General features: G+C 41.9%; 1 pseudogene; it reads left to right on the top strand.

Moving 5' to 3' along the window:
- Positions 1 to 6,195, top strand: part of LOC123142540 (uncharacterized) — a 97,881-nt pseudogene extending 91,686 nt beyond the window's left edge.
- Positions 6,196 to 8,435: the final 2,240 nt, after the last annotated feature.

The raw sequence follows: 8,435 nt of genomic DNA, 5'->3' as shown, positions 1-8,435 counted from the left end.
CGCCGGAGCCGCCCCACCTCGTCGGAGGTATACGCCGCCGCCGCCGCCGTTCGTTTTTTTAGATCGGTTCGCCGGTTTTCTCGGTTTAGTTTATTTAGCGGACGTTCGTCCGTACGTTCGTTTTGACGAATGGTTTTCGCTCGTTAGTTACAGACAACGAACGTTTGTTCGTTAGCCTGTTCGTCAGTTTTCTTTTTCTCGGATTTTCCGCGATTATTTTCGATCGCGATTTCTGATCCGATTTTCGTTTCAGTTTATCTTTTCGCTTGTTTATCGGAATCAGGCGATTCAAGCGCCTAGATCTTCGTCTCGAAACCCTCTTTCTGTTTAATCAACTTGAACAAGATTTTGGTACTGTAAAATTTGACTTTAGTTCAGATTAGTAAACGGATCTTGTTTCTTTCGCAGTTTGAGTTTCGTTGCTCCGTTTGATTTGATTCTTTTTGCAAACCGGAGTTCTTAAGTTGAACTTTCTGGTCAATTATTCTTATTTGAGTTTAGCCCGTGCTTATTTGCTTGATTGCTTATGTATGCTATTGTTTGTTTGCGATAGAATTCCCGGAGTGCGAAGCGTGCTACTACGAGTCTCTAGGTTTTGCGGATCGTCAGCAAGGCAAGTAACACATTGATCATACTTCTTTCATACCCAGTTTTTATGCATTAGTTTCAATCCTCAAACATTGCATGATTAGGATGTGATTAACATGTGGGTTGGGAAGTAGTTGATGAGGTAGAACCTATTGCCCTGTTATATTCAAACCCTTGGGAGTTACTTCTACGTATTGCTTATATTGCTATGCTATGCTCGTAGACGTGGGTTGGGTGAGTGAAATCCATGACAGATGTGAGATGATTAATTAATGGTTCAACTTAAGGTGGCAACTTTAATACACATCTGGGTGGATTTCTTGTCGGGCACCTGGAGAATCCAGTGTTGTCCTAGGATATCCCGGAGTACCTGTGTGATCATCCTAAGGTCCGCCACCCAGTCTCAAAGGGAACTGAGATATTTTCATGCTAGAAACTTCTGTGTGCAGCCACAAGCTATTATGGGCTCTAGCATAGTTGAGTAAGTTGCATGAGCTCTTGAAGAGGTGGATCGGCAGGTAGAGGGATGTAGGTTTGGTATAGTCTGCCCGGAGTAAAGAGTTAATGTTTCTGAAAGACTGTGTCTCGGTCATCCGTTTCTCATGTAGTGCGAGAAATCTAACGGAGGAGATCGAGTCTTGTGGGGAAAAGTGCGCAAACCTCTGCAGAGTGTACAATCTAATCATGGTTAGCCGTGTCCCCGGTTATGGACAATCTTGAGTATCTAGTACTTGGAGTATCCTAAGTATCTCATCACTCTTAATTAATATTGTTGGGTTGATAATTACTTTAATTGGGATTGAGTTGGAGGAACCTTCTCAATGATGTTTCAACTACCATGATAGTTAAATAAAACTTATTCCTTTGTTGTAGGGAAAAATTGGCTTTTTTGCAAAAACTATAACCATAGAGCTTTCCACCAGCCAAATATGCATGTAGTGGTAGCATTATTCTGTTCTTGCTCTACTGTGTTACATTGCCAGCATATTCCATGTGCTGACCCATTTTTCGGGCTGCAACGTATTATGTTGCAGACTTTTCAGACGAGGAGTAAGGTTCGTTATGTCGTTGCCGTGCAGCTCAGCTATGCCGTTGGAGTTGATGGACTCACTTTATCTTCCAAGCCTTCCGCTGTTATCGTATTAGATGGCCTTAAGCCATATTTATTGTAATAAGTTCTCTTTTGAGACATTCGATGCAATAAGTGTGTGATTGCTACTCTGTTATAAATCCTTCGAGTACTGTGTGTGTCAGCATTACCGATCCAGGGATGACACTGAAGCACAGAGACTTGACCGTTTGAGGTCGGGTTGCTACAATTTGTGGTACTGCCATTTAGGTCATATTGGTGTAAAGCGCATGAAGAAACTCCATGATGATGGGCTTTTGGAATCACTTGATTATGAATCACTTGACGCTTGTGAACCATGCCTCATGGGCAAGATGACTAAGACTCCGTTCTCCGGAACAATGGAGCAAGCAACTGACTTATTGGAAATAATACATACTGATGTATGCGGTCCGACGAGTGTTGAGGCTCGCGGCGGGTATCATTATTTTCTGACCTTCATGGATGATTTGAGAAGATATGGGTATATCTACTTAATGAAACATAAGTATGAAACATTTGAAAAGTTCAAAGAATTTCGGAGTGAAGTGGAAGATCATCGTAACAAGAAAATAAACTTTCTACAATCTGATCGTGGAGGTGAATATTGAGTTATGAGTTTGGTCTTCATTTGAAACAATGTGGAATAGTTTCGCAACTCACGCCACCTAGAACACCACAGCGTAATGGTGTGTCCTAACGTCGTAACCGTACTTTATTAGATATGGTGCGATCTATGATGTCTCTTACCGATTTACCGCTATCTTTTTGGGGTTATGCTTTAGAGACGGTTGCATTCATGTTAAATAGGGCACCATCTAAATCCGTTGAGACGACATCATATGAACTGTGGTTTAGCAAGAAACCTAAGATGTCGTTTCTTAAAGTTTGGGGCTGCGATGCTTATGTGAAAAAGCTTCAACCTGATAAGCTCGAACCCAAATCGGAGAAATGCGTCTTCATAGGATACCCAAAGGAGACTGTTGGGTGCATATTCTATCACAGATCCGAAGGCAAGATATTCGTTGCTAAGAATGGATCCTTTCTAGAGAAGGAGTTTCTCTCGAAAGAAGTGAGTGGGAGGAAAGTAGAACTTGATGAGGTAATTGTACCTTCTCCCGAATTGGAAAGTAGTCCATCACAAAAATCAGTTCCAGTGATTCCTACACCAATTAGTGAGGAAGCTAATGATGATGATCATGAAACTTCAGATCAAGTTACTACCAAACCTCGTAGGTCAACGAGAGTACGGTCTGCACCAGATTGGTACGGTAATCCTGTTCTGGAGGTCATGTTACTTGACCATGACGAACCTACAAACTATGAGGAAGCGATGATGAGCCCAGATTCCGCGAAATGGCTTGAGGCCATGAAATCTGAGATGGGATCCATGTATGAGAACAAAGTGTGGACTTTGGTTGACTTGCCCGATGATCGGCAAGCCATAGAGAATAAATGGATCTTCAAGAAGAAGACTGATGTTGACGGTAATGTTACTGTCTACAAAGCTTGACTTGTTGCGAAAGGTTTTCGACAAGTTCAAGGAGTTGACTACGATGAGACCTTCTCACCCGTAGCGATGCTTAAGTCTGTCCGAATCTTGAAATTTGGCAAATGGATGTCAAAACTGCATTCCTTAATGGATATCTTAAAGAAGAGTTGTATATGATGCAACCAGAAGGTTTTGTCGATCCTAAAGGTGCTAACAAAGTGTGCAAGCTCCAGCGATCCATTTATGGACTGGTGCAAGCTTCTCGGAGTTGGAATATATGCTTTGATAGTGTGATCAAAGCATATGGTTTTATACAAACTTTTGGGGAAGCTTGTATTTACAATAAAGTGAGTGGGAGCTCTGTAGCATTTCTGATATTATATGTGGATGACATATTGTTGATTGGAAATAACACAGAATTTTTGGATAGCATAAAAGGATACTTGAATAAGAATTTTTCAATGAAAGACCTCGGTGAAGCTTCTTATATATTGGGCATCAAGATCTATAGAGATAGATCAAGACGCTTAATTGGACTTTCACAAAGCACATACCTTGATAAAGTTTTGAAGAAGTTCAAAATGGATCAGTCAAAGAAAGGGTTCTTGCCTATGTTACAAGGTGTGAAGTTGAGTCAGACTCAATGCCCGACCACTACAGAAGATAGAGAGAAAATGAAGGTCATTCCCTATGCCTCAGCCATAGGTTCTATCATGTATGCAATGCCGTGTACCAGACCTGGTGTGTGCCTTGCTATAAGTTTAATAGGGACGTACCAAAGTAATCCAGGAGTGGATCACTGGACAGCGGTCAAGAACATCCTGAAATACCTGAAAAGGACTAAGGATGTGTTTCTCGTTTATGGAGGTGACAAAGAGCTTGTCGTAAATGGTTATATCGATGCAAGCTTTGACACTGATCCAGATGACTCTAAGTCACAAACCGGATACGTATTTATATTGAATGGTGAAGCTGTAAGTTGGTGCAGTTCCAAGCAGAGCGTCGTGGCGGGATCTACGTGTGAAGCGGAGTACATAGCTGCTTCGGAAGTAGCAAATGAAGGAGTCTGGATGAAGGAATTCATATCCGATCTAGGTGTAATACCTAATGCATCGGGTCCAATGAAAATCTTTTGTGACAATACTGGAGCATTTGCCTTGGCGAAGGAATCCAGATTTCACAAGAGAACCAAACACATCAAGAGACACTTCAATTCCATCTGTGATCAAGTCAAGGAGGGAGACATAGAGATTTGCAAGATACATACGGATCTGAATATTGCAGATCCGTTGACTAAGCCTCTTCCATGAGCAAAACATAATTAGCACCAAGACTCCATGGGTGTTAGAATCATTACTATGCAATCTAGATTATTGACTCTAGTGCAAGAGGGAGGCTAAAGGAAATATGCCCTAGAGGCAATAATAAAGTTGTTATTTATATTTCCTTATATCATGATAAATGTTTATTATTCATGCTAGAATTGTATTAACCGGAAACTTAGTATGCCTGTACTTGACTAGCTCGTTAATGAAAGATGGTTAAGTTTCCTGACCATAGACATGTGTTGTCATTTGATGAACGGGATCACATCATTAGAGAATGATGTGATGGACAAGACCCATCCGTTAGCTTAGCATTATGATCGTTTAGTTTTATTGCTATTGCTTTCTTCATGACTTATACATATTCCTCTGACTATGAGATTATGCAACTCCCGAATACCGGAGGAACACTTTGTGTGCTATCAAACGTCACAACGTAACTGGGTGATTATAAAGATGCTCTACAAGTGTCTCCGAAGGTGTTTGTTGAGTTGGCATAGATCAAGATTAGGATTTGTCACTCCGTGTATCGGAGAGGTATCTCTCGGCCCTCTCGGTAATGCGCATCACTATAAGCCTTGCAGGCAATGTGACTAAATGAGTTAGTTGCGGGATGATGCATTACGAAACAAGTAAAGAGACTTGCCGGTAATGAGATTGAACTAGGTATGAGGATACCGACGATCAAATCTCGGGCAAGTAACATACCAATGACAAAGGGAATGACGTATGTTGTTATGCGGTTTGACCGATAAAGATCTTCATAGAATATGTAGGAGTCAATATGAGCATCCAGGTTCCGCTGTTGGTTATTGATCGGAGATGTGTCTCGGGCATGTCTACATAGTTCTCGAACCCGTAGGGTCCGCACGCTTAACGTTCGATGACGATTTGTATTATGAGTTATGTGTTTTGGTGACCGAAGTTTGTTCGGAGTCTCGGATGAGATCACAGACATGACGAGGAGTCTCGAAATGGTTGAGAGGTAAAGATTGATATATTGTAAGGTTATATACGGACATCGGAATGGTTCCGATAAGGTTCGGGGATTTATCGGAGTACCGGGAGGCTACCAGAACCCCCCGGGAAAGTTAATGGGCCTATTGGGCCATAGTGGAGAGAGGGAGGCTGCCACAGGAGGTGGCGCGCGCCCTCCTCCCCCCCCCCAAGCCCAATCCGAATTGGACAAGGGGTGGGGGCGCGGCCCCCCTTTCCTTCTCCCTCTCCCCCCTTTCCCCTTTCCCCTCTCCGTTGATTGGGAGGAGGGGGGCCGAATCCTACTTGGACTGGGAGTCCAAGTAGGACTCCCCCTTGGCGTGCCCCCCTTGGGCCGGCCACCTCCTCCTCCCCTCCTTTATATACGTGGGCAGGGGGCACCCCAAAGGCACAACAGTTGTTTCTTAGCCGTGTGCGGTGCCCTCCTCCACAGTTTACTCCTCCGGTCATAGTGTCGTAGTGCTTAGGCGAAGCCCTGTGCGGATCACATCGGCAACACCGTCACCACGCCATCGCGCTGACGAAACTCTCCCTCGACCCTCTACTAGATCAAGAGCTCGAGGAACGTCATCGAGCTGAACGTGTGCTGAACACGTAGGTGACGTACGTTCGGTACTTGGATCGGTTGGATTGTGAAGACGTTCGACTATATGAACCGCATTAACATAACACTTCCGCTTTTGGTCTATGAGGGTACGTGGACACACTCTCCCTGTCTCGTTGCTATGCTTCTCCTAGATAGATCTTGCGTGATCGTAGGAAATTTTCTGAAATTGCATGCTACGTTGCCCAACATGTCCTATGTATCTTGGCGATTCTATCCACGTATTATTTTATACGTATAGTAATGCCGAGTTAAATCTACGAGAAGTATTTAATGTCTACTAATTATTCATCACTTACAGTTTTAGATTACGAGTAACATAGTGATCCATTCTGTAAACCATGGGTGGAATTGTGGGTCGTACAGAGAGCACTACAGTTGTATGGCTTGGACGAGGTCCTCCTAGCATTGAGGAACTTTTATCTCTCGGTTGTAACCCTATGAATGTTGAATAAAACTCTTTTACCAATGCAAAAAAACATGAACAGTGGATTGGGTTCTATACCCCCACCCCTCTTTCTATAAAATATGATACACACACTCGAACGTATTTGAGAAAAAAATCATATAAAATAACAAATAACCTTCTCTTCTAAGGGAGCAACTATAGTGAAATATACTTGCCTCTGCCTTTCATGTCTATTAGATTTTGAATTTGGCCATATTACTGGGGATAGTTTATATGTTTGTCAAAGATGCATTGCCTAAGTATTGCTAACAATAGATGAGTTGTGTCAACTAATAAAAAAACAATAGAAGAGTTGTGTGTTATAAATATAAAAAGGTACTTTTTACTTCCTTGTAAAATTATACTTGGTTCAGTTCACCGCATTATTTTCTCTAGACTTACTTAATGCATCATATGTTGAAGAACTTTGCCCACTTTTCACTTTCTAAAATGGTAAAATGTTTCTTGATTTATTTCTTCGAAAAAACATGATAATAGTCATACATGCAGGTTATGATGTAAAGTTGACACATGCAATTAATAATATGACCATTAATTTATTCTTCTGTTCTCTAAATGGTCAAAATTTCAAGCTTCACATGTATATATTCAACCCCTCAACCTAATTGTATGTTTTTTTCTTCAAATATCCAAGAACTTTTCGGGAATGATTTTATACCGGACAATAGGCTAAGCGACAACACGCATCAAGATATGATTATTTTTGGGGTTAACACTTCCTTTTCAAGAGAAAAAAGAGAGGGGTGAAGGTGCCAAGTGAGTTAACTAATGCAGTACTACAGTAGCTTACCACAAGCACGATAAGCCATTACAAACCTATAAAAACAAAAAATAATTTGTTTTATATACCAAGTAAATACGTGCATACATACATGCATAAATTGATTTTTGTACTAAATTGATTTTTTTGAACATCAGTACAGACGCAAGCGCGCACACATACGTGCATAACTCGCCCCTATGAACGCACACACGCACACCCTACCCCTATGAGAGCAACTCTAGCAGACCCCGCATCTGGCCAGCCCGCAAAATGCGTTTGCGGTTCATGGAAAACGGCCTTTGCGGCCTGGCTCGGACGGCTGCAGATGCAGACCCCCCAAACGGACCCGTATAAAAGGATATTTGTGGAATATACTTTTTTGCGGGTCAGCTTTTGCGGGGTCTGCTCAGTCACCGGCGCGTCGACCCGCAAACAGAAAACTCCCAATTCTCGCATTTGACATAGGTTCCCACAAATAAGTTCAAATTTAAAACAACATAACACAGTTTATGCGCAAATAAAAGCCAAGTTTAGTAGGACAAACGCAAAAAGGGCCTTGCAAAAGTGACGCCCACGTCCGGCATCATCTTGGTCGATCTTCACTCCGCGCCATCGAGTCCATCTTGAAGTTCATCGCCACCACCGAATCCACTGAAGGAAATATGCCCTAGAGGCAATAATAAAGTTGTTATTTATATTTCCTTATATCATGATAAATGTTTATTATTCATGCTAGAATTGTATTAACCGGGAACTTAGTACATGTGTGAATACATAGACAAACAGAGTGTCACTAGTATGCCTCTACTTGACTAGCTCATTGAATCAAAGATGGTTATGTTTCCTAACCATAGACATGAGTTGTCATTTGATTAACAGGATCACATCATTAGAGAATGATGTGATTGACTTGACCCATTCCGATAGCTTAGCAGTTGATCGTTTAGTATATTGCTATTGCTTTCTTCATGACTTATACATGTTCCTATGACTATGAGATTATGCAACTCCCGAATACCGGAGGAATACTTTGTGTGCTACCAAACGTCACAACGTAACTGGGTGATTATAAAGGTGCTCTACAGGTGTC

Source organism: Triticum aestivum, chromosome 6D, assembly GCF_018294505.1.
Source record: "Triticum aestivum cultivar Chinese Spring chromosome 6D, IWGSC CS RefSeq v2.1, whole genome shotgun sequence".
Taxonomy (NCBI): domain Eukaryota; kingdom Viridiplantae; phylum Streptophyta; class Magnoliopsida; order Poales; family Poaceae; genus Triticum; species Triticum aestivum.
Note: the sequence above shows the minus strand (reverse complement) of the source record. Positions and strands in the feature narration are given on the sequence as shown.